At 41.4% G+C, this 26,946-nt stretch overlaps 1 long non-coding RNA gene across 1 annotated transcript in view; it reads right to left on the bottom strand.

Annotated features, from left to right (window-relative positions):
• Positions 1-20,747, bottom strand: part of LOC132429452 (uncharacterized) — a 259,274-nt gene extending 238,527 nt beyond the window's left edge. The window contains exon 1 of the long non-coding RNA XR_009520352.1: positions 20,285-20,747. This is a non-coding gene — a long non-coding RNA (uncharacterized lncRNA). The remainder of the gene's footprint in view (positions 1-20,284) is intronic.
• Positions 20,748-26,946: the final 6,199 nt, after the last annotated feature.

Here is a 26,946-nt window from a genome sequence, read left to right as displayed (position 1 = left end):
TAATTGCTTTACAATGGTGTGTTAGTTTCTGCTTTATAACAAAGTGAATCAGTGATACATATACACACATCCCCATATCTCCTCCCTCTTGCATCTCCCTCCCACCCTCCCTATCCCACCCCTCTAGGTGGTCACAAAGCACCGAGCTGATATCCCTGTGCTATGCGGCTGCTTCCAACTAGCTATCTACCTTACGTTTGGTAGTGTATATATGTCCATGCCTCTCTCTCGCTTTGTCACAGCTTACCCTTCCTGCTCCCAACATCCTCAAGTCCATTCTCTAGTAGGTCTGTGTCTTTATTCCTGTCATACCTCTAGTTTCTTCTTGACATTTTTTTTCTTAAATTCCATATATATGTGTTAGCATACGGTATTTGCCTTTCTCTTTCTGACTTACTTCACTCTGTATGACAGACTCTAGGTCCATCCACCTCATTACAAATAGCTCAATTTCGTTTCTTTTTATGGCTGAGTAATATTCCATTGTATATATGTGCCACATCTTCTTTATCCATTCATCCGATGATGGACACTTAGGTTGTTTCCATCTCCAGGCTACTGTAAATAGAGCTGCAATGAACATTTTGGTACATGACTCTTTTTGAATTATGGTTTTCTCAGGGTATATGCCCAGTAGTGGGATTGCTGGGTCATATGGTAGTTCTATTTGTAGTTTTTTAAGGAACCTCCATACTGTTCTCCATTGTGGCTGTACCAATTCACATTCCCACCAGTAGTGCAAGAGTGTTCCCTTTTCTCCACACCCTCTCCAGCATTTATTGTTTCTAGATTTTTTGATGATGGCCATTCTGACGGGTGTGAGATGATATCTCATTGTAGTTTTGATTTGCATTTCTCTAATGATTAATGATGTTGAGCATTCTTTCACGTGTTTGTTGGCAGTCTGTATATCTTCTTTGGAGAAATGTCTATTTAGGTCTTCTGCCCATTTTTGGATTGGGTTGTTTGTTTTTTTGTTACTGAGCTGCATGAGCTGCTTGTAAATTTTGGAGATTAATCCTTTGTCAGTTGCTTCATTTGCAAATATTTTCTCCCATTCTGAGGGTTGTCTTTTGGTCTTGTTTATGGTTTCCTTTGCTGTGCAAAAGCTTTGAAGTTTCATTAGGTCCCATTTGTTTATTTTTATTTCCATTTCTCTAGGAGGTGGGTCAAAAAGGATCTTGCTGTGATTTATGTCATAGAGTGTTCTGCCTATGTTTTCCTCTAAGAGTTTGATAGTTTCTGGCCTTACATTTAGGTCTTTAATCCATTTTGAGCTTATTTTTGTGTATGGTGTCAGGGAGTGATCTAATCTCATACTTTTACATGTACCTGTCCAGTTTTCCCAGCACCACTTATTGAAAAGGCTGTCCTTTCTCCACTGTACATTCCTGCCTCCTTTATCAAAGATAAGGTGACCATATGTGCGTGGGTTTATCTCTGGGCTTTCTATCCTGTTCCATTGATCTATATTTCTGTTTTAGTGCCAGCACCATGCTGTCTTGATTACTGTGGCTTTGTAGTATAGTCTGAAGTCAGGTAGCATAATTCCTCCAGCTCCGTTTTTCGTTCTCAAGATTGCTTTGGCTATTAGGGGTCTTTTGTGTTTCCATACAAATTGTGAAATTTTTTGTTCTAGTTCTGTGAAAAATGCCAGTGGTAGTTTGATAGGGATTGCATTGAATCTGTAGATTGCTTTGGGTAGTAGAGTCATTTTCACAATGTTGATTCTTCCAATCCAAGAACATGGTATATCTCTCCATCTATTTGTATCATCTTTAATTTCTTTCATCAGTGTCTTATAATTTTCTGCATACAGGCCTTTTGTCTCCTTAGGTAGGTTTATTCCTAGATATTTTATTCTTTTTGTTGCAATGGTAAGTGGGAGTATTTTCTTAATTTCACTTTCAGATTTTTCATCATTAGTGTATACGAATGCAAGAGATTTCTGTGCATTAATTTTGTATCCTGCTACTTTATCAAATTCATTGATTAGCTCTAGTAATTTTCTGGTAGCATCTTTAGGAGTCTCTACGTATAGTATCATGTCATCTGCAAACAGTGACAGCTTTACTTCTTCTTTTCCGATTTGGATTCCTTTTATTTCCTTTTCTTCTCTGATTGCTGTGGCTAGAACTTCCAAAACTATGTTAAATAAGAGTGGTGAGTGTGGGCAACCTTGTCTTGTTCCTGATCTTAGTGGAAATGCTTTCAGTTTTTCACCATGGAGGACGATGTTGGCTGTGGGTTTGTCATATATGGCCTTTATTATGTTGAGGTAAGTTCCCTCTATGCTTACTTTCTGGAGAGTTTTTATCATAAATGGGTGTTGAATTTTGTCAAAAGCTTTCTCTGCATCTATTGAGATGATCATATGGTTTTTCTCCTTCAGTTTGTTAATATGGTGTATCACATTGATTGATTTGCATATATTGAAGAATCCTTGCATTCCTGGGATAAACCCCACTTGATCATGGTGTATGATCCTTTCGATGTGCTGTTGGATCCTGTTTGCTAGTATTTTGTTGAGGATTTTTGCGTCTATGTTCAACAGTGATATTGGCCTGTAGTTTTCTTTCTTTGTGACATCCTTGTCCGGTTTTGGTATCAGGTTGATGGTGGCCTCGTAGAACGAGTTTGGGAGTGTTCGTCCCTCTGCTATACTTTGGAAGAGTTTGAGAAGGATGGGTGTTAGCTCTTCTCTAAATGTTTGATAGAATTCGCCTGTGAAGCCATCTGGTCCTGGGCTTTTGTTTGTTGGAAGATTTTTAATCACAATTTCAATTTCAGTGCTTGTGATTGGTCTGTTCATATTTTCTATTTCTTCCTGATTCAGTCTTGGCAGGTTGTGCCTTTCTAAGAATTTGTCCATTTCTTCCAGGTTGTCCATTTTATTGGCATAGGGTTGCTCGTAGTAATCTCTCATGATCTTTTGTATTTCTGCAGTGTCAGTTGTTACTTCTCCTTTTCATTTTTAATTCTATTGATTTGAGTCTTCTCCCTTTTTTTCTTGATGAGTCTTGCTAATGGTTTATTAATTTTGTTTATCTTCGCAAAGAACCAGCTTTTAGTTTTATTGATCTTTGCTATCTTTTGCTTCATTTCTTATTCATTTATTTCTGATCTGATCTTTATGATTTCTTTCCTTCTGCTAACTTTGGGGGTTTTTTTGTTCTTCTTTCTCTAATTGCTTTAGGTGCAAGGTTAGGTTGTTTATTCAAGATGTTTCCTGTTTCTTAAGGTAGGATTGTATTGCTATAAACTTCCCTCTTAGAACTGCTTTTGCTGCATCCCATAGGTTTTGGGTCGTCGTGTCTCCATTGTCATTTGTTTCTAGGTATTTTTTGATTTCCCCTTTGATTTCTTCAGTGATTACTTCATTATTAAGTAGTTTATTGTTTAGCCTCCATGTGACAAACTCACAAACCCTTTATATAGACCAAGACTATATAAGGAGTCAGGAAGGCTTTCTACACAGTCAACTTATTTAGGTGGTTTTATTCTTCCATAGCATTTTTTAAAACTGCACGTAACATAAAGTTAACCATTTTAAAGTGAACAATTCAGTGATATTTAGTACATTCACAATGATGTGCAACTATCACCTCTATCTAGTTCTAAAACATTGTTATCCCAAAAGAAAACCCCATATCTATTAGGTTACCCCCCTCCATTTTCTCCCTCCCCTAAGCTCACGGCAACCACAAATCTGTTCTGTTTCTGTAGATTTACCTATTTTGGATATTTCATATATATGGGACCATACAGTAAGTAAGCTTCTGAGACTGACTTCTTCCACTTAGCACAATATTTTCAAGGTTTATCCACACTGTAGCATGTATCACTATCACGTTTCTTTTTATGGTTGAATAATATTCCATTGTATGTACACACCATAATTTAGTCAATTCCTTATGTGTACCTAAAAAAATTCATGGTAATTTTTGATCTCCCTAACATCAATGAACACAATCTTAAGAGTCCTGACTCAAGGACCTCCCTGGTGGCGCAGTGGTTAAGAATCCGCCTGCCAATGCAGGGGACACGGGTTCGAGCCCTGGTCCAGGAAGATCCCACATGCCGTGGAGCAACTAAGCCCATGCACCACAACTACTGAGCCTGTGCTCTACAGCCCAAGAGCCACAACTACTGACCCCAAGTGCCACAACTACTGAAGCCCTCGTGCCTAGAGTCCATGCTCTGCAACAAGAGAAGCCACTGCAATGAGAAGCCTGTGCACCTCAATGAAGAGTAGCTCTCGCTCACCACAAGTAGAGAAAGCCCAGGCACAGCAACAAAGACCCAGCACGGCCATAAATAAATAAATAAATTTATATTAAAAAAAAAAAAAGTCCTCACTCAGAGGCCAGTCATCACCTGTTCAACAAAACGGAGAATTGTTTGAATAATGCGCTAAGTCAGTATAACAACTCTCTTCATATAAGCCGTTATTGTCTATGATGTATTTCTAACAACAACCCTGAGAATTGAGTACTATTATCAACATCTTTGGTTTTATTTTTTAATTGGGGTATAGTTGCTTTACCATGTTGTGTTAGTTTCTGCTGTACAGCAAAGTGCATCAGCTATACGTATACATATATCCCCTTTTTTGGATTTCCTTCCCATTTAGGTCACCGAGCATTGAGTAGAGTTCCCTGTGGTATACAGCAGGTTCTCATTAGTTACCTATTTTATACATATTACTGTATATATGTCAATCCCAATCTCCCAATTCATCCCACCACCCTCCCTTCCCCCCTTGGTGTCCATACATTTGTTCTCTACGTCTGTGTCTCTATTTCTGCCTTGCAAACAGGTTCATCTGTACCATTTTTCTTTATTTTGTAGGTGAGGAAATTGAGAAGTAAAGAGCTTAAGTAGCTGTCCAGTGCCACAGCTGGCAAACGGCAAAGCCAGGGTAGGACCCCTCCCCTTTCCATCCCTCCCAGCATCAGTGTTCATCCAGCTGCACCCACTAACCCAGTCACTACTCACTACACTGAGTATAAAGTATTTATACAAATTAAATTTGGAAGAAAGGATCTCACATTCAGGACAAGAAAAGCCTCAAGTCACAACTAGGTTTAGCTCTAAATATACGTTTGTAAGGCAGTCCTTATAATTCACATTTTCCCAAATAAAAAATTGTATAAATGGTTTTTAGATTCTCCTATCAGCCCACCAAGAAGCTAATCCACCACGTGGTAGAACTCCATTATTACTGCATCATCAGATTTAAAATTCATGCGTCCTGTTATTTTTATTAGAAAACCCATTCCAAATTGAGAAGGGAGATGTCTGAAACTCAGCACACCCTCCCCACACTGGTTCTTCTCTCTGCACCCTGTCCAGCCCAGCCCAGCCCAGCCCACCGTGCCCTAGTAAGTGTGCAAATTCCAGCAGCAGTGAGATGGACTCCTAGTGATGAGGAGGCTTAAAGAGGTTCCCAGGTGAACCTCCAAAGAGGAACAGGGGCAGATATGAGGGTTGAATAAACTCCCAAAGCAAAGTGGCAGGATAGTTAGAAAGTGTGGGGAGAGGTGGAGCAGAGAATGGAGAAGGTGTGCATTTGATATTTGGTGGTGAGCTGTAGGCTGATTCCAAATCATAGTCCCAAATAAATTCTAATGTTAAATAATGACATTCTGGATGCCATGATGCCATTATGATCACATGGATAGTGGAGATAATACCAATTGCACATACACTTTAAGAACTCAGAATAGAGGATAAATTCTTTCCTGTGCCATGCTTTCGAGTTTATGAAACACTCTACCACCCATTGTTGCTTGAGGCCCTCATAACGACCCTGTGAGTTAGGATAGATATTAATATACCCATTTTACTGATGCAGAAATTGATCATGACAGTTAAACCCTGTAGCCACACAGCACACAATTTAATCTGTGGAAACAGGACTCAAAAAAATCAGGCTTTTTAAATCTACAAGTCCTGAGTTCTGTCTGCAACACTATGTCACCTCAGGTTAACCTCAAGGAAGGTACCAGTATCCTACATCAGTCTGCAAAAAGCAAAGGAGTGGAGAAATAAAAATTGCTCTAGGCAGGAGAAGGAGCAAAACACATCACACACTGTTGATGCGGAAGCAAATATGACTTTTTTTCTGAGCATTTCTTCTTTTGTACCTTACTCATCCCTTCCCCAAATCCTAAGTCCTGAGGTGAAGGTTACCTCAGAGATGATGGGAATGTAGTTTGCTGACTACAAAGAAAGCATACAAGTTTCTTTTCAAAGTCCAGATCTTTTCAAACCAAAATAATTTCAGTTATTCCAGGGATATTCACAGTTATGTTTCATTTCTACACACTGGACATTTTTATTTATCTACAAGAAGAGCCCTTCTTCTTTTATGACAGGCACTTACTGAGGATAGAAATCTTTTCCATAACACTATCGTGCTATGTTTATAAAAATGGAATAGCTCAAGTCGGGGGCTTCTTTATGGAGACTCTTGAGGCTTTGTCAGCCTCTGAGGTAGCACGGAGTTGGTTTATTTGGCCACCGTCTCCAAGATGAAGTGGGTTCCTCTGCCCCACAGTTAGACGGTTCCAGGTACACTCGGTCCAAAGTGTGAAAGACCCACCATCCCACCATCCCCACCATCTTGCTCTCCTACTAACTCCCAGAAGCCCCTTTGTACATCACGCTGGGAAAAAGGGAGAGGGTCTCAGAGTGCCTGGGATTTACAGGCATGAACTCCATGAGCCAGCCTCACAAATAACTGCTATTCTAACGCCCAGCCCGGGGTACATTACAATGGATGGTAATACATGGAGGGGTGATGACTTATTTTATTCCCTATAAAGAGTGACAAAGAATCTGTATGTGAGTTGGGGTGGGGTTGGAGGCTGGTATATGGGAAGGAGGGAGAAAACAGTCACTAGTAAATGTTTTACCCTTCTTCTTAAGGCTCTTTCACACCTCAGACAGACTGACCTGAGGCATAAATCATACAAGTAGAAGCTTAGAAGGCTGCATGTTTGGTTCAATTCAAATTCATTCCATCAGTGTCTAACAGGTGGCCTCTCACTCTCCAGCTTCTGCTACTCAGGGGGTGATGTTGGTAGAATATAATAAACCCTGCTCTCCTGGGGTGTCGTATACCGCAATCTGAATCTGGAACCAGAAACCCTAGACTTGAATCCTGTATTTGCTATTTATTAGCCCTATCACCTTAGCTAAGAAGCCAGCATTTCTTTAACTATGCACTGAAAATAATAACCCCTACTTTTTGGGCTTCCCTGGTGGCGCAGTGGTTGGGGGTCCGCCTGCCGATGCAGGGGACACGGGTTCGTACCCCGGTCCGGGAAGATCCCACATGCGGCGGAGCGGCTGGGCCCGTGAGCCATGGCTGCTGAGCCTGCGCGTCCAGAGCCTGTGCTCCGCAATGGGAGCGGCCGTGACAGTGAGAGGCCCGCGTCCCGCAAAAAAAAAATAATAAATAACCCCTACTTTTTAGCATTGTTATGGAAATGAAATAAAGTATGTGAAAAAAATTTGAAAACTTTAAAAATGCCCTTCACATATAACGTACCTACTTGCTTAACAAATGTGAGTCACCGTCCAGGTGAAAATAACAAATAACCGACATCCTTCCTTGTGTAAGTTGATAACCAGATTTTCTAAGAAGATATAAGCTGTTTCCACAGGACAAAAAAAAAAAATGAAGTGGGCATTCAAATAGTTATCTAGTATAATCATACCATGGAAAGGGTAACTCCGTATGTTCTAGGCACGGAGGGAAAGGAAGGTTTATGTTAACGTGGTTCGATTTGATATCTCACACGTCAGTCATTGTAATCACAGTTCCAGGACTGATACAGGAATGTCCTGATGTTGAAAATCCCATAATGAAGAAGAGAATAGGACTTCATGAGGTGCCCCCCTGCCCCTAAAAGAGTTTTCCATCACTTCATTAAAAGAGAAAAAAAAAACCTACCACATCCCGCTCAATATGGTGACTGGCTCCTGAACAGCCAAGGTGTTATTTCCAAACACATTCTTCCCTTGCTTTTCCATCCCCATGGGGCCCTGCTATCATTCCTGGCCTCCTGAAACCCGGTGGCTGCAGCCTCCATCTTACTGAGCAGTTTTTCAAGCAAAGTCTCCTTGCTGCTGCGGGCACAGAACTGCCCTCCCAAGCTGCAGGCCTGCCTGTCGGGGGTTCCAGGGCTGAATTTATTTCCCACATCTTGGACACATCGCTCTCTCGCCACCCTCCCTCCCTCCCCTCCCCCTTCATTCCTAAACCCTACAGCCATGACAGAAATAAATTAGCTAGAGGTACAGGTCACACCTTGGAGAGCAGTAAACGTTCTGTGGGAAATCAATAGAGAAGATGGGATTCTCAAACAGCTGAAGCAGAAGGAATGGTGCATTGATGGCTATACACAAACCAAACAAAGGAGCCTGAGAACAGCCTTCCAGGGAGGGGCCAGTGCGCTCAGGTTCATTCATCCCAACACCTGAAGCCGAGATGGCACTGCAGAAAAGACCCTTCCCAGACACCTGTGCGTCTGCAGCTTTTTGCCTCAGGAAGGCTAAATGTTGCTCCGCGGGTATTTGTGAAAATTAAAAATGATGTTCAGGGCTTCCCTGGTGGCGCGGTGGTTGAGAGTCCACCTGCCGATGCAGGGGACACGGGTTCGTGCCCCGGTCCGGGAAGATCCCACATGCCGTGGAGCGGCTGGGCCTGTGAGCCATGGCCGCTGAGCCTGCGCGTCCGGAGCCTGTGCTCCGCAACGGGAGAGGCCGCGACGGTGAGAGGCCCGCGTACGGCAAAAAAAAAAAAAAATGATGTTCAGATTGTGAATGCTAATGCTGGGCCCACCCTGGACGGCTCTAAGCTGAGTGTGTGAGACGTGTATCTGTTCCAGGAAAACTTCTCCTCTCCGGCTGCTAACAGCAAAGCCAGGGAGGGATCACCTAGATCATTAACTAAGGAAATGTAATTCCTAAAGTCGAAAGTGTGATGAAACACAATAAGCTTTAGGCTCCCACAGACCTGGGTTCCAGTCCTGGCTTCACCCCTCCGTAGCAAAAGGATCTTAGGAAAGTCACCTTTACCAAATGCCAACATGAAATTTACCTGAGAGGCAACTGACAGGATTAAATGGATAATACACATAAAGAGCTGGTACAAAATAGGCATGTAACAGATGCTAGTTACTTTTCCTCCCTCCCTGAGCCTCATCATTGAGTAGCTTTTTCATTTCTCTTGAGTTCTGTAAATTTTCTCACCACGGATGGCTCACAAACGTGAGGCCTGATAAAAATTTAATCTGAGAGCAAATTCAGGGCCTACCAAAATAGGAGGCTCAAGAAGGCTTCTGGTACCTCCCCATGTCAGCTACTAAAGGCCACCCCAAATAAACAGTTTAAATTAAAGTGACATGCTTGTTATGTGAGCACAGCGTCGAAACAAAACCCTACCCCTAAGCACATCATGGAGAGAAATTCTGGAATTTCCTCTGCTCTGTCCCAAGAGCCTATTTTTCTCCTGCATTCTCTCCCTTATTTTTTCACTCCCACAAACTGCATTTATTGAATGACATTATTCTCTTTTGCCGCTCAGTTTGAGCCTAATCTTCTTCCTCATACACGGCTCAATTTCAGTAACGAAACAAATACTTCCAGTGTCTAAGCCCTCATAACTATCAGACATACTGACTTTTTTATATTCTCAATTCTTTTTCATTTGTAACTGTGCTAAAATATACGTAATAAAAATGTTACGATCTTTACTGTTTTTTAATATACAGTTTAGTCGCATTAAGCACATTCACATTACTGTGCAACCATCACCACCCTTCATCTCCAGAATATTCCATCTTCCCCAACTGAAACTCTGTACCCATTAAAGAGTAACTGCCCATTCTCCCCTCTCCCAGCAACCCCCATTTTACTTTGTCTCTATGAATTTGACTTCTGTAGGTACCTCATGTAAGTGGAAAGTGGAGTCATATAACAGAGACATATTGCATTTTCTTAGTTTTATTGTGCTTCAACTTAACTGCGCCTCACAGATATATGGTGTTATTTACACACTGAGGGTTTACACCAACCCTGCTTCAAGCAAGTCTGTTGGCACCATTCTTCCAACAGCATTTGTTCACTTAGGGCCTCTGTGTCACGTTTTGATAATTCTGACAGTATTTCACTTGTTCATTATTATTACACTGGTTACCGTGATCTGAGATCAGGGATCTTTGAGGTTACTATTATAACTGTTTTGGGGTGCCACAAACTGTACCCAAATAAGATGGCAAACTTAATCGATAAACCTCCTATGCATTCTGCTTCACTGACCAGCCGTTTCCCAATCTCACTCCCTCTCCTTGAGCCTCCCTACTCCCTGAGACACAGCAGTATTGAAATTAGGCTAATTAATAACCCTACAATGGCCTCTAAGTGTTCAAGTAAAAGAGTTGCATGTCTCTATGTATTTTTTTTTAATTAATTTTTATTGGAGTATAGTCGCTTTACAGTGTTGTTCCTTTAGCCGCCACTGTACAACCAAACGAATCAGCCATACACACACAGATAGCCCCTCCCTTTTGGACTTCCCTCCCATTTAGGTTACCACAGTGCATTAGGTAGAGTTCCTTGTGCTATACAGTACGTTCCCATTAGTTGTCTATTTTACACGTAGTATCAATAGTGTATACATGTCAATCCCAATCTCCAATTCATCTCACCACCCCTCCTTTCCCCCTTGGTATCCATACATTTGTTCTCTACGTCTGTGTCTCTATTTCTACTTTGCAAATAAGATCATGTATACCATTTTTCTAGACTCCACATATATGCGTTAATATCCGATATTTGATTTACTCTTTCTGACTTACTTCATTCTGTATGACACTCTCTAGGTCCATCCATGTCTCTACAAATGACCCAATTTCATTCCTTTTTATGGCTAATATTCCACTGTATATATGTACCACATCTTCTTTATCCATTCCTCTATGTCTCTCACTTTAAATCAAAAGCTAGAACTGATTTAAGTTTACTGATGAAGGCATGTCAAAAGCTAAGCTGCTTACACCCAGTTAGCCATGTTGCAAATGCAAAGTAAACATCCTTGAAGGAAATTAAAAGTGCTACTCCAGCATACACACAAATGATAAGAAAGTGAAACATCCTTATGGCTGATTTGGGGAAAATTTTAGTGGTTTGGATAGAAGACCAAACCAGCCACAACATTCCTTTAAGACAAAGCCCCATCCAGAGCAAGGCCCTAACTCTTCAACTCTATGAAGGCTAAGAGAGGCAAGGAAGCTGAAGAAGAAAAGTTTGAAGCTAGCAAAGGTTGGTTCATGAGGTTTAAGGAAAGAAGCCATCTTCATAATATAAAAGCACAAGAGGAAGCAGCAAGTGCTGACGTAGAAGGTGGAGCAAGTTAGCCAGAAGATCTAGCTAAGATAATTAATGAAGGTGGCTACACTAAACAACAGAGTTTCAATGTAGACAAAAGAGCTTTTGATTGGAAGAAGATGCCATTTATGACTTTCATAGCTACAGAGGAGAAGTCAATGCCTGGCTTCAAAGCTTCAAAGGACAGTCTGACTCTCTCGTTAGGGGCTAATGTAGTTGGCGACTTAAAGTTGAAGCCAATGCTCATTTACTATTCTGAAAATCCTAGGGCCCTTAAGAATTATGCCAATTCTGCTCTGCCTGTGCTCTCTAAATAGAACAACAAAGCCTGGATGACACCACATGTGTGTATATTGTCATTTACTGAACATTTTAAGCCCAGTGTTGAGACCTACTGCTCAGAAAGAAAGATTCCTTACAAAATATTACTGCCCGTTGACAATGCACCTGTTCACCCAAGAGCTCTGATGGAGTTGTACAGTGAGATTGATATTGTTTTCATGCCTGTTCATATGATATCCATTCTGCAGACCATGCAACAAGGAGTCACTTTGACTTTTGAGTCTTATTATATTAAGAAACACATTTCATAAGGCTATAGCTGCCATAGACAGTGACTCCTTTGATGGATCTAGGCAAAGTAAATGGAAAACCTTCTGGAAATGAAAAAATGCCATGAAGATCATCTGTGATTCATGGGAAGAGATCAAAATATCAACACTAACAGGAGTTTAGAAGAAGTTGATTCCAACCCTCCTGGATGACTTTGAGGGGCTCAAAACTTCAGTGAAGGAAGTAACTGCAGATGTGTTAGAAATAGCAGGAGAACTAGAATTAGAAGTGGTGCCTGAAGACGTGACAATCACTACAATATCATAATATGATTTTCAGGAATGAGGAGCTGCTTCCTATGGATGAGCAAGCAAAAGAAAAAAAAAAAGTGGTTTCTTAAGATGGAACCTACTCCTGGTAAAGATGTTGTCAAGACTGCTGAAATGACAACAAAGTATTTAGAATATTACATAAACTTAGTTGATAAAGCAGCAGCAGCGTTTGAGAGGACTGACTCCAATTCTGAAAGTAGTTCTACTGTGGGTAAAATGCTATCAAACAGCATTGCGTGCTACATGCAGTGCTCACGAAAGGAAGAGTCAGTCAGTGCGGCAAACTTCATTTTGTCTTAATTTTAAGAAATTGCCACAGCCAAACCATAAACAAGATGAAAAGACAACCTGAGAATAGGAGAAAATAGTTGCAAATGAAGCAACTGACGAAGGATTAAACTCCAAAATATACAAACAGCTCATGCAGCTCAGTATCAAAAAGGAACAAACAACCCAATCAAAAAATGGGCAGAAGACCTAAATAGACATTTCTCCAAAGACATACAGGTGGCAAACAAACACATGAAAAGATGCTCAACATCACTAATATTAGAGAAGTGCAAATCAAAACCACAATGAGGTATCACCTCACATCTCACACCGGTCAGATTGGTCATCATCGAAAAATCTACAAACAATAAATGCTGCAGATGGTGTGGAGAAAAGGGAACCCTCCTACACTGTTGGTGGGAATATAAATTGGTACATCCAGTATGGAAAACAGTATGGAGATTCCTTAAAAAACTAAAAAGAGAACTACCATATGACCCAGCAATCCCACTCCTGGGCATATACCCAGAGAAAACCATAATTCAAAAAGATACATGCACGCCAGTGTTCACTGCAGCACTGTTTATAGTAGCCAAGACATGGAAGCAACCTAAATGTCCACCAACAGAGGAATGGATAAAGAAGATGTGGTACATATATACAACAGAATATTACTCAGCCATAAGAAGGAATGAAATTGTGCCACTTGCAGACATGGATGGACCTAGAGACTGTCATACAGAGTGAAGTTAAGTCAGAAAGAGAAAAACAAATATCATATCATATCGCTCATATGTGGAATCTAGAAAAATGCTACAGATGAACTTATTTGCAAAGCAGAAACTGAGACACAGATGTAGAGAACAAACTTATGGATACCAAGGGGGTGGGATGAATTGGGAGATTGGGATTGACATATATACACTACTGTGTATAAAACAGATAACTAATGAGAACCTACTGTATAGCACAGGGAACTCTATCAATGCTCTGTGGTGACCTAAATGGGAAGGAAATACAAAAAATGGGATACGTATATGTATAACTACTTCACTTTGCTGTACAGCAGAAACTAACACAACATTGTAAACCAACTATACTCCATAAAAAGTAATTTTAAATTTTTTAAAATTAAAAAAAAAAAAGAAATTACCACAGCCACCCCCATCTTCAGCACCACCACCCTGATCAGTCAGCAGCCGTCAACAGCGAGGCAAGACCCTCCACCAGCAAAAAAGATTACAGCTCACTGGAGACTCAGATGACGGTTAGCATTTTTTAGCAATGAAGTATTTTTTAATTAAGGTATGCACATTGTTATTGTAGACATAATGCTATCTCACAGTTAATATACTATAGTATAGTGTAAACATAACTTTCATAGGCACTAGGAAACCAGAAATTTGTGACTTGCTTTACTGCTATAATCACTTTATTGCAGTGGTCTGGAAGCGAATCCACAGTATCGCCGAGGTATACCTATATTTGTCTTTCTGTGCCTGGTTTGTTTCACTTAGCATATCGTCCTCAAGGTTCATCCATGCTGTAGCATGTGACAGAATTTCCATCTTTTTTTAGACTGAATAATATTCCACTGTATGTATATACTATATTTTGCTTATCCATTCATCTGTCGATAGTTACTTGGGTTGCTTCCACCATTTGGCTACTGTGAATAATACTGCTATGAACAGGGGGGAAAAATATCTCTTTGAGACCCCACTTTCACTTATTTTGATTACATACTCAGAAGCAGAACTGCTACATCCTATGGTGAATTCTAACGTTTAACTTTTTGAGAAACTGCCATACTGTTTTCCATAGCAACTGCACCATTTTACATTTCTACCGACAGTGCATAGGGTTCCAATTTCTCCACACCCTTGCTAACATTTGTAAATTTTTTTAAGTAGCCATCCTAATGGGTGTGGCATTTCTCCCATCTTCTCAGAGAGTATGGGGGAAATATATGTGTGTCAACAATTTGTTTGGTACCCTAGTTTGTTGTTCATTTCTCATTGCAACTTCTTGGAACTTCGCATGCTCAATCTAATTCTGCTCTGGCTACATTTTCAATCTAGTTTTCCTGTCCTTTCAAAGTCTTCCATCTTTCACTAATTTAGGAAATGTAAAGTTACTTTGAGCAATTAAAGAGATTTCAGTAGAAAGGACTGAAATGTCCATCAACAGATGAATGGATAAAGAAAATGTGAGACACACACACACACACACACACACACACACACACACACGGAATACTATTCAGCCATAAAAAAGAATGAAATCTCACCATCTGTGACAACATGGATGGATCTAGAGGGTATTATACTAAGTGAAATAAGTCAGACAAAGACAAATACCAGATGATTTCACTTACATGTAGAATCTAAAAAACAAAAAATAAACAAAACAGAAACAGACTCATAGATACAGAGAACAAACTGGTGGTTTCCAGAGGAGAGAGGGGTTGGGGTGTGGGTGAAATAGGTGAAAGGGAATAAGAGGCACAAAGTTCCAGTTATAAAACAAATAATTCATGGGGATGTAATATACAGAATAGCGAATATAGTCAATAATATTATAATAACTTTAAATGGTGACAGATGGTAACTAGACTTAGCATGGTGATCATACCGTAATGTATGTTATACACCTGAAATTAAAGTAACATTGTATGTCAACTATACTTCATTCGAAAAAATAAAAAGTTTTTAGTACACTGATCCAAAGCAGTTTGCACAGCTCCATTAATCATGCCAACTTCCATCTAAGTAAGTGAGAGAGAACAGAAAAGGTGAAAACACTAGAACTCTGAGATAACAGCCAGGGGACAAGAGTAATAACAGGTATTTGCATAGCAGGCTACATTTTTAAAAATCACGTTAACATTTGCTCTTCCCACTTGAGGAAATTCTCGCTTACATTCCAATTTTCAGATGAAAATTTCAGGCACACTGAAGTGAAATAATTGACTCAAAGTCACACAGCTAGAAAATTTCAGGGTCAGGACCCAAATCCCAGTCATTTCACTCCAAACTGTTTTTAAACTACATGATACTACCTATCATGATACTACATGATACTAATGAGTACTGAGGTCTTCACTTCTGAAGCTGCAAAACTTTTAAGGATCTAATTGTTGGGGAGGAAGATAATTTGAATCTGTTGTTCACATGGAACACCTCTCCAAAGGCAGGCAGTGCACAGAGCATTAAGCACCACCTCTTCCTGGGGCCAGACTTGCCCAACTCTGGACCATACATGTAGATGGATCCAGAATTACACAAGACATGGGTATCCCCCATCTAAGAAACCTGCAGAAATACTACTCAAGAGCCAAGTCTATTGGGTCACAGCCATCTTTTTCCACCTCAGATGCTTTGTGGAGACTTCCCTATTACACATGGTATGCCCAGTGGGCGGGTCACATGAATCCTCTTTGCCATACGCAATTGACACTCAGTATCCACAAGGTATTGGTTCCAGGAACCCCCACCTTCCCACAGATACCAAAATCCACGCATGCTCAAGTTTTACGTACAATGGGTTAGTCCAGTTGGCCTCCACAGGCCGTCCATGGTTGGCTGAATCAGCGGATGCCAAACCCGTGGATACAGAGTGCCGACTGTGTACTTCTCCCGTCAGACCAGATGTCCTCCTCTTGAAACTTCCCAGGGATATTGTGAACTTTAAAGAACGTTGGTAAAGCATAAAATCTGGGGTTGGGTAATATATATATATTATATACTCAAGAAACCAACACCCATCTACCCCCATCGCCTCAGAGTGACCTTCCCTTCCCAGCAAGGACAAGTGGCTGAAGATGTGAGGCGTATGAAGGAGAACACTGAACTCTAAAGCGTTTGAGTATTAAATCAGCATTTAAAGTCTTTACTCGTCCTCCACTGTTCCTGAAGCGTGCTTCGTGCTTCTGCCTCTCCACACCTGTTCTGTTGGTCTACACGTCAGGGCTCTGCGCCTTTATAGGCACCGTTTATTCAGCGAGACTGAGCGTGCTCTGAGGGAAATGGCCCTGCCCTCCGTCTCGTTTTGCAGCCCTGTGACAGTGGGCTTACACCTCTCTATCCAGAGAACACTCAATGGGTAAGCACTGACTCGGTCAGAATTGGGCCCTCGAGTTCTCTAAGGGCACCTTGATAACACAATGCCACACTAAGCCCAGGAGCTTCAGAGCCCACATACTCCATCAACGTCAACAGCCCAGTTGGTGCTGTTCAGAAGGGCCAAGAAATACAAACTCTTGACAATTCCATGGCTTGCCTGTATATGTGCCTTCACTCTTCTTTCTATGAGACCCATGAGACCCATGGTCGGGGAATAACGCGGACTAACCATTCTTCCCTCATGCAGATTCCTTCCATGCAAGGAGCCTGCTTGCAGCACTTGAAGGCCCCCAGAGGTAACTAGAGCTGACCCAACAGTACCACTTCTCTCAGACTATGACCTCCCTCCAGCCTCTCCCTGGACAGAGACCAAGGTGACCCCTGCTCTTGTCTCACTTATCTCCTTAGACCATCCAGCACAGCTTCCAAGTCTTCAATCAATATGCCCGAGGTGCCGCTCATCTGATGAGGTTATTAACTCACCATCACAGGCGTCCTGAGGAGCTGAGAGTTGAGCTAAGAGCTGATTGGAAATCCCAGTAAGAAGAGCTGACACTTTAGCTTGGGAGACACAGAACACAAACCACAATAAGAGCACGCACTGTTCAAAACATCAGAGGGTTTACTCTACACAGAGCATCATCTCATCTAACCCTCACAGCAACCCTGTGCTACGTATCCCCATTCTACGTGCAAGGAAACAGAGACACAAAGCAACCCAGAAAAGTCCGTGTGCTTTGTCACTACACCAGATGGCACACACCCTGGAGTCCCACAGACAGGACTCAAAGCCAGCTCCCCAGCACCCCAAGCGTGACTGTGGCTGACGCACGTCACTTTTCCAGCCTGAGTTTTCTCCTTCCATATTTAAAGTCCCTGGCACTGCCACTCTTCTCACCTTCATGAATCATGGAACTCCTCTTATTATATCCTCCCTTCCTCAGGAGCCCAGAGGTTCCCACCTAGATTCAGGATGGTCTAGAACTTCAAGTCCTGAGTTGGGCGACCTGAATTCCCATCCTCTATCTGACCTCAGGCCGCAAGTCATTCAATCTTTCGATTTCATCATTTGTCAAAGGAAAATGTCAACACTGGCCCAATCTATTTTAGTGGGTAGTGTTCAAGGTAAGATAAAAGGAAAGGTGTAGAAGTTCCCTGAAAGGTTTCAAGCACTTCTCCAAGTTAAGAAACCATCACAGCAATGGAGTCAGTCTGAGACACTGTTGCACAAAATAACTATCGTCCAAAACCTCAAAGTGAATGGGGAAACTGAGTCCAAGATACAGAAACTGACCCCAGATTACTCCTATTTTTATGTGGGTAGAGTCTTGGACTGGAGCTTGAGGGCTCTGTGTGCTGGTTCTAACTCGGCCACTGCTCTGGACAAGCCACTGGACTCCACTGTGAAATAAGGATATGATGCTTGCCTTCCCCAAGCCCAGTTGTTAGGGTGTGGGCAGGATACAAAAACACTTCTAACACTTGAGACAAGAAAACCTCTAGGTAGTCAATTATATGCATTTTTTTAAATGTGATGTCAGCCTTTTTTTTTCCTCCCACTCACTTTCCCTTGTCACAATCTAAATTTTATCCAGATGTGAACAAGAAGAGGCCTGTCTTTGTTCTCTGCCTCTATGCATACCCTTTGGTTTTCCTTTGTGCCTCAAAAGCTTTCAGTGCTATTCTTTAAGACACAGGTCATGAAGGGGGGGGGACAGGGTTGGAGAGGGGTGCAGCGATAGAAAAGGGGAGTCAGAGAAAAGAGTTACAGAATGCTCCAGAATGCATGTCTCCTCTCTCTAAACACAGACAGAGTCAAGACAGTGAAAGGGCCCCTGACTCCAGAAAAATGCCCTCTGCCATACAAAGCCTCCCAGGGCAGCGCTGTCCCAGAGCCCAGAGTGCACGCGCGCGCACACGCACACGCACACGCGCACACACACACACACACACACTTTCATGGAGAACTGTGCTCTCCCATCCCAGAGAGGATTTGTTGTTTCAATTAAACCCATCAAGATCTACACCACATGTTAGGGAAGAAAGGAATAACCAAAACAAGACTGAATTACTTTGGCTATTTCCTTGGGGATCGACCTATATCAAATAATCCACCATCTAGGCATCGGAGAAGCTTTTACTTATGAAAAACAGAGGCAGGTGCAGAACCGCAGCAATGGTACTAAATCAAAGCCCGGGGAGCAGAAGGAAGTGGATTTAGATGCATCCACTTAGCTCCTCTACTCATGTCTAAGTCACAGTATGGGGAGCAGATCACAGCCCTGGCGGGGTCTGGCCTCTTCGTCCTCGTCTCCCCTGAGGTGCCTTCCCTCCCACTTTGCTCACTGCTTCAGCTGCCCAGTAAGAACAGATGGACAGAAGTTAAAAGAGCAAGGTCAGCCCCTCAGCTATGTCTTATTTCACATGCTGCCCCACCTCTATCATTCCTTTCTGGGACATAAAGATGGAGAATGAAGGGCAGAGGTGCTGATACATTTGAGTTCGTATGAAGCTATGGTATTTTCATTTACATCCCCTGAATAGCTGGCCAGTCTGATTTACACATTGATAATATGTGATGCTTTGTATTCCAGCAAATATTTAATCCCTGAATGATCAATAATCCTCGCCTGGCTGTTCTTTTTTGAAAAGAAATAAATCCCCTTTTTACTCTTAAAATTCTTGAATAAAATTAAACTGCTTTAGCCCAGGATGCACTGTTCCTACGTGAAGCCATGTGGTTTCATAACCTCAGTCCTCAGATGTTTTAAAGGGGCCGCCTTTGCTAACTTGCTATTTCTGAGATCCTAACATCTCTCTAACCTGAGTTTTCTGTGTTATCCATTGACAGTATAAAGACAGCACTTTAAAGTCTGATCTACTTTTTGAATTAAAAGCTAAACTTATTAACCTAAACTAAATCAGTGAGTCTATAGCAGGCAATATTTTTGCATTCCCTGCTTAGTTTCACCCAGAAGGTCTTGATTTAATTCCGTCATTACAAACCTTGTTTCTGCCTTTCTAAATACTGTTTCCCTCCAAAACTACATTAAAAAAAAAAAAAAAAAAACACACAAAAAAACTCCACTCCTACACAGATTCTAAAATAAAATCTGTATCCCCTTCCCCTTTTCTCAGAGTTAGAGTTGAACATTGAGAAAAATGCACATTAAACGTAGAAAGCGATGGCTCTCCTCTCTATAAGGGGCTCCCAGTGCAGCCTCAAAGCCCACCAAAAGTTCCAAAAACAACAGCAATGAAAAAACAAACTCTCTTTCATCTTTGGCAGCAACAAAAGCAATAACTTTCACCAAACCGACCCACGCCAAGAATTAATATAACACAGAACACATCCACATTCAGACCATTATGGCTACATCAGCTCACCACAATATTTGTTTGAAAAACACGTAATTTGTGGTAGAGAGAGAGAACCTCTAATACAAAAAGAGGTTCTTTCAAATGCAAATTAACCAAAAGACATATTTTCCCTGTGTTTGGAAAATCACTCCAACATATGAAAAACATACTTCTTGTGTGGAAAAAAATTTTTTTGATGTCCACCCACTTAGTTGAAAAGGCAATTAAATTCGCTGTAGATTTTACCTTAACAGTTGAGAAAAGTTAACTCCTGGCTCCAGAAGTCCTTAAGGACTTTATTAGCATTCACAGACCTAAGTAGTCTTCTGTTCCCAGGTAGCAAAGTTTCTTTTCTTCTCCACTGAAATGCTCGTGTGAACATTGAAGGACATTGTATTACTGAACTGATCGGAAAAGGATATTGTTTCCAATCTTCTGGCAGGAAGAAATGAGAGGGAAAAGAAAGAGAAAGAAAGAGAGAAAGAAAGAAAGGGAAGAAAGAGAGAGAAAAGCAGGGCAAAATGCAGTCTAATCGAGCATTCTTCCTCGTGGAAAAAAAAAAAAAGTAAATCCAGTATTCTGGAACGGGTTCAAACATAGCTTGACAGGCTACAGGAGAATTCACACTGAGCATGCTTAGCCCTGCACGGCTTGCATGAGACACTCTTAATGAATATTACTTCCTTCCCACTGGCTATTCCTGCTGGAAGTCCACACCCACTCCGCTTTCAGAAGTCAGGAATTTAGCTCCAGCCAAAGTCCAGAAAACATGCTTATGCAGAGACAAGGCCTCACCGATCCATAAACTTTCAGGTTGTGACCTGCAGGTCAGTTTGACAAATAGAACACGGGGGTGAATTTTTTTCTGCCCTTAGTTGTGTTCCCAGCTTTGTGTCTGTCCTAAACTGCAGTTCCCCTGGAGCAAAGAAAACTCGCTTTTTTCCTAAAGAACACCATGTCCTAAATGCCAGTTTAAAGGCCTTTCCGGATCAAGCTTCCAAACCCAGATCAGAATAAGGGTCATCTACATATTAGAACACACCATGAGGATCCTTAGTTTCTGGCTAAAAAATTTTTTTTCTAATTTCTACCCCAAATGGATCCTTTCTGATAACTTACATGTTATCTCTCTCTGAAATGCTACATGCCAGTAGACAGTCTGAAAATATGTTCAAAATTCAGATTTAATCTGCTGTGCTGTCGAGGTCACACCAAAAAAAATGATTTTTCAAACAATGCTTTCCCTTTCTTTAAATCCCTCTGTCATGTTTCATGACGGGAGGACTGACATTCTGGAAATTTAAAAATAGACTATTTCTCTGACAGTCTGAGAAGGCAGGATTCTTATCCTGCAAATGAAAAGGGTTGGGGTAAAAAGAGATGGAGGAAAGGTAGACAGAGAGAGCCTAACATAGCCAGCACAGTAATGAAAGGGCATTTTATAATTAAAATTAATAATAACAAAATGTCTTTTGTTTTCCTTCTGATATTTTCAGGATACCATTTATAAGTTTCTGTTCTTTATCAAATAACAAATTATAAATATTATTACTCATTTGGAGTTAAAGTACTTATTTGCCTAGACACACACGCACCGATCTGTGTTTGAAAAGAAATGACGTCACAGAGGATGAAAAAAATAGAAATTCTCTAAGTGTACAGAGGAATATGGTGCGTCCAGCCTCTAATACAAAGCCTGCCTAGCCAGCATTGATTCCTTGGATTAATAAAAGGGGTTTCTGTGTACCTTATGAGTCAATCCATTGCTTCTCCATACCTGTAACATTTTCAGCAGCCACTGCTGAGCTGCTAGGACACACTTCCCTTACCGAAGACCCTTGCAGCATAAAATATTTCCTTGCCTGCTGTTGAATAAATAAAATTTCCTCAGACATATTTTCCTTCCTGTAATTATGAGGTCTGGGGTAAGTTTAGACATGGGGGGGGGGGCGTGTTTTGTTTGCTTCAGGCTTTGCCTAAGGGAAGAATAAGATTTAGTTCCCTATTCCAAGTGTTTATTTGTCCTGTTAACAGAGCAAACTAAGTTTCCAGCAGTTAGATGACGCTCAGGACAAATGGAATTTCGAACAGCGAAATAATCTCACAGCCTGCCATACAGTAAAATAGGAAGGACGTTTATTCATTTGATCTGAAGAGATGGCCCAGAGATCAGAGAAGCCCCAGACACAGAGGGGAGGGACCCTCTATCAAGGCTGGTGCTTTGACCTGTAGACAGCCTGGCCTCCCTGCCATCACGAAACAGTGGGTTTGTTTGTTTGTCTTCTCCCATGAGGTTGAGCACTCATCCTGAATCTAAGGGTGTGTTGACGGAAACAGTCATTGTCTTTTCCAGTCTGAATTTTAAGACGCCTCTATGCGACGCTAAGAGGGTCTTTACAGTGACAGCACACTCATCCATTCAATTAACAAATATTTAGTGAGCCTCTACTCTGACACTCATCTGGGCCCTAGAAATTGGGTAGTGACTGAGATGGACATGGTTCCTATCCTCAGGGAGCTTACATTCTGGTGACAATGTAAATAAATAAATAACTATGTAAAAACGAATAAACAGTGAATGTAAGTGAAAGGGAGGAAATAGAAGGGAAATGATGAGAGAGAATAAGTTACGGAAACCACGGTGTGTGGGGGTGTGTATGGGTGGGTGTGTCCGGGGCTCGGAGCCACAGAATCAGGAAAATGGGAGGCATATTTGGGAAACTATTTATTAGCCAATCCAATATGTGTTTAAAGAGAATGGTGGTACCTTTAGCAGAAATCAGGAAAGAAAATCATGTCTAACATATGGTCAGCTCAAACATTTACTGGACTGAGTATGTTGAGTGTAAGGGTGATAAGGATATCCAACCTACACTATTATTTTAGTCAGGAATTATACGTAACTGTTAATAGGAACCTGATTACAGTCTCTTAAGTACTTTTCTCTCATTTAAAAGAAATTCAGAGGTTGATAGTCCAAAACTTGGCCACCCAAGTCTATCTTTTTGGTCTAACATCTTTAATGCACACTGTCCATCCTCACGTTTGCTTTATAGTCCAATACGGCGGCTGAACTCCAACCATCACATCTGCTTTCCAGAAGTTAGAAAGAAGCAAGGGTGAAGTAAAAAGTAAAAATGACTGCTGTATCAGTCTTCTATTGCTGCTGTAACAAATTACCTCAAACTTAGTGGCTTAAAAAATATATGTGTGTGTGTGTGTGTGTGTGTGTGTGTGTGTGTGTGTGTGTGTGTACATATATATATATATATATATATGTACACACACACACACGTATATATATATATATATATATATGTATATTACCCTACAGTTTTACAGGTTAAAAATCTGACCTAGGTCTCACTGGGGTACAATCAAGGTGTCAGCAGGGCAGCATTTCCTTCTGGAGCCTACAGGAGAGAATCTATTTCCTTGCCTTTTCCATCTTCTGGAGGCCACAGCATTCCTTGGCTTTGGGCCCCTTCCTCTAGCGGGTTGAGTCCTTCTTATGTTGCGTTACTTTGAACTCTTCCCCCTCTTTCACTTACACTTCTCCATGTAATGACATTGGGCCGACCTGGATAATCTAGGATCCAGCTGATTAACCACCTTAATTCTATCTGCAACTTTAATCCTTCTTTTCCATGTAAGTTAACATATTCACAGGTACCAGGGATTAGGACATGGTCATCTTTGGGGGGCATTAGTCAGCTTTCCACACTTGCCTGCAGCTGATTTAACTACCTCAGCATGGACTTCTCAAAAGCTGTGTCCAGTGCCTTTCTCTTACATTCAATGGCCCCTTCTATCTGTAAGGAAGGCTACACACAACACTACATTTGACAATATAGAGGCCTTTCCTATGGAATAAGGGAGAATAGAGTTGGATAGGCAATTGGCAGTCTCTGACACAAATATCTAGCATGTGAAGCCAGGACTAACCCTGGATTATTGCAAAAGCATCTTAATTGGCTGCCCTTGTTCTAGACTATATGTGTGTCTAAGCCACTGCAAGTTTAAGCTTTCTAAATCACATATGATTAAGACAAATGGGTGTTTTTAAATCTCTATCACTTACCTATTTTCTATGGGACACAAGCCAAATTCCTCAACTGGATGCTTAGGGCCTTTCACATGCTAGCCCTTAACTATCTTTTCAGACTAATTTCTACCACTTGCTCTAACTCCAATAATCCTTCAACCCCTCAGGAATCTACAATTTGTTGATCCTTCCACTCTTTCACTATCCTCACCCCAACTTTTCTCCTGACGAAACTGAAAGGCATGGGCAACCATCAGTTATCTTTTGTGCACACCCTCAGTTCTCCTGATCCCCTTTCACGTTATCATTCTCATCAAGCAGAGGGGATGCTGTGGTGGCCGGGAAGAGTCCTTCAGTCCCAAAGGCCCCCAGTACAATACCCAAGCCAGGGGCATTTGCTGCTGAGGGCTCGCAGCTGAGTCTCTCCCTGAGACCTGTCCTTAGCCAATGGGAGCCACTTCACCAAAGTTATGCCCCATCCCTGGAGACATCCCACATCCACTGATTGGTCCCTAAGGGGGGTATAAGAGTTAAGCCCCCTTGGCTTCATTTGGAACAGTGCTGCCAGTTCTACTGCAATAGCACCACACTCCTACCTCCCCTCTGCCCAATCTGCTACCCTCACTCCTTTACAGGTATTTCTCACAAGAACAACCCCCAAAGCTTCCTACATGCAAATCTCTACCTCAGAGTGTGTTTCAAGAAACTAAAAACAGAGCTACCATATGATCCTGCATTCCCATTCCTGGGCATATACTGGAGAAAAACATGGTTCGAAAGGATACATGTACCCCAATGTTCATTGCAGCGCTGTTTACGATTGCCAAGACGTGGAAGCAACTTAAATGTCCATCGACAGATGAATGGATAAAGATGTGGAACATATGTATGATGGAATATTACTCAGCCATAAAAAAAGAATGAAATAATGCCATTTGCAGCAACATGGATGGACTTGGAGATTATCATACTAAGTGAAGTAAGTCAGACAGAGAAAAACAAATATCATATGATACTGCTTATATGAAGACTCTAGAAAAAATTATACAAATGATCTTATTTACAAAACAGAAACAGACTCACAGACTTAGAGACCAAACTTATGGTTACCAGGGGGAAGGGTTGAGTGGAGGGAGAGATTGGGAGTTTGGGGTTGACATGTACACACTGCTATATTTAAAACAGATAACCAACAAGGACCTATTGTACAGTGCAGGGAATTCTCCTCAATATTCTGTAATAACCTAAATGGGAAAAGAATTTGAAAAAGAATAGATACATGTATAACTATCATTTTGCAGTATACCTGAAACTAATACAATATTGTTAATCAACTGTACTCCAAAATAAAATAAAAATTTTTTAAAAAAGTAATTCTGACCTGAGACAATTGGTACCATGCGTTCTTGGAAGCAGACTCTAAAATAAGTTTTGGAGCCACACCACCAGCTAGCTGGCAATCAGGACTGCATCACCGGCTGGTAAGAGGTAATGAGTAGCTCCTGGCATGCTGTCATGGTACAATTGTTATAACTTCCACCAGTGGTAAACTGGATAGGATACGCGTGTAATGAAATGCACTAGGAAGGATATCTCTGGAACCTGAAAGACACAGACTATGAAGTTGAATAACTGTTGTTGGGGGCTACTGATGCATTGAGGAATGACAATGAAAGGCTGTGGGTGATTAATCATCAATTAAAGGTTAACTGTGAAAGCCAGTATTTAAAGAGACCTCCTCTTCTGCAGCTAAAGAATCAGAAAGCCGAGGACCAGGGCCACTTAATGATAGGTGTAGCAGAATCCCAGTGGAGGCTGAATTCTCAGACCCTGGGTAGCTGCTACGCCAAGATTAGGACCCTGATTAGGAAGAAATGAAACCCTGAGAACTGGGACATCTGTGTTGATGAACTCGAGCAGGTCCAGGCCCACTCCTCCTCGTTAAGCTGGCATTTATGCCTTTTTTTAAGGACATTTATTCCTTTTCTTAGGTCTTGGCTTTGCAAAAGAATATGTGCCACTTCCTGCAGGACTGCCATGGAGATGATTAATAAAAGATGGTTCTTATTAATCCTTAGGGAAAGATGATGGGCAGCTAACAAGGAAGTTGCTTAATTCATAGAACCGAAAGAAATCAAGCGTGGATGATAGGAAACTGAAGGTAGTCACTCCAATCAAGAGTCAAAATCCTCTGAGCAGTTTCTGGAACAAATCCAGAGCCCATTACTTGAAAGAGAGGCTGAGTTCCCATGAAGAAAATTTATGGAACACAGAAAGCATATGTGAAAATAATTTTCCCAATCCTTCCAGAAAAGGCAAAGTGAAAGACAGTCATTTATTTAGAAAAGGGGAATGACTAGGTATTGTGAAGACACACTGATATCTGAGATCTTCATGATCACCCTGTTGGAGTGGGGGCTTCGGGAACCAGGTAATACATGGAGTCTTGTCCCAGGTCCAAATTACAGTGTCTCCACTTATTCACAGACCCACTCAGTGGTCATTTCTCTGATACCCAAAATGTACAGTTGAAACGAACATGCTTAAAAATTGGCGGGAGCCACACATGGTTCCTTGGACTGTGTAATAAGATTTATCAACTGAGAAATAAATCCAAGAGGAATCCTCTAAATCTTATCCTCTGGCTAAGATAGTAAATCAAAACAATACTTTATCCCAGGAGGCAATGGCAAAGATAGCTCACCCTCAAGACCAAAAGAATGCAGGGGTGATGGTCCCCATCACATCCCATTTAATGCACCATTCTGACCCCTACAAAAACCAGATGGATCGTGATGGATGACAGTGATATGCAGCAAATTTGAACAAGTAGTAACCCCAGTTGCAGCCACTTTTCCAGATG

The sequence above is a fragment of the Delphinus delphis genome, chromosome 8 (assembly GCF_949987515.2).
Source record: "Delphinus delphis chromosome 8, mDelDel1.2, whole genome shotgun sequence".
Classification (NCBI taxonomy): Eukaryota; Metazoa; Chordata; class Mammalia; order Artiodactyla; family Delphinidae; genus Delphinus; species Delphinus delphis.
This window is presented reverse-complemented; position numbering and strand designations above follow the sequence as displayed.